Raw genomic sequence first — 794 nt, 5'->3', positions numbered from 1 at the left:
AAAATTTGCTGTATGTTGGGTTGTCTAAATTTTATTTTACAATTTGTAGTTTAATATATTAGAAAAAGAAAAATTTAAACTAACATCCCTAATGTCATCTATTTGGAAAAAATATAATTTAAAAATGATAATTTAACAGTCTACATCAATAAAACCGTAATTATAATTCAATTATAGTCATTGTTCTAAATCAACTAAAGATGTCTTTAAAAGTATTACTAATTGTAAGTAATTAATTATTCAAACGTAATATTTGGTAGTTTGCTTGATTATAGTACTGAGTTTCACCTAAAAAAGTTATTTTTGTAAGAAAAACCGTTTTGTAATTTTCTTTGTAGTTTTTATTAGCTGCAATATTTGCTGGATGTTGGGTTGTCTATATATTACATTGCAAATTGCGGTTTAATTTGTTGTAAAAAGAAAAATAGAAATTAGGATCTCTAACTGCGTCTAAATGGAAAAACTTTAACTTAAAGATGAAAATTCATCAATTTACTTCAATGAAATCAGAATTTCAGCTCAGTTACTGTCTTTGTTTTTAATTGTCCCGGCGCCTCCACCAAAAGTTTCAATAAAAATTTTTATTAATTATTGATAACATTTGAATATCTTTATGAATGCCAAATTTTCGGCATTAAATAATAATTTCTAATAAAAATTAAACACAAATCAGTAATCAGTAACTAAATACTTTTTTAGTGACGCCAAATAAAAATATGTAATGATTTTCAAACAAATTTTACATGGTGTGTCTTTAAAAATATTGGGTAGCACCTAATTAATTATTTCTACCT

The sequence above is a fragment of the Agrilus planipennis genome, unplaced genomic scaffold (assembly GCF_000699045.2).
Source record: "Agrilus planipennis isolate EAB-ADULT unplaced genomic scaffold, Apla_2.0 scaffold40, whole genome shotgun sequence".
In the NCBI taxonomy this organism is placed as follows: Eukaryota; Metazoa; Arthropoda; class Insecta; order Coleoptera; family Buprestidae; genus Agrilus; species Agrilus planipennis.
This window is presented reverse-complemented; position numbering follows the sequence as displayed.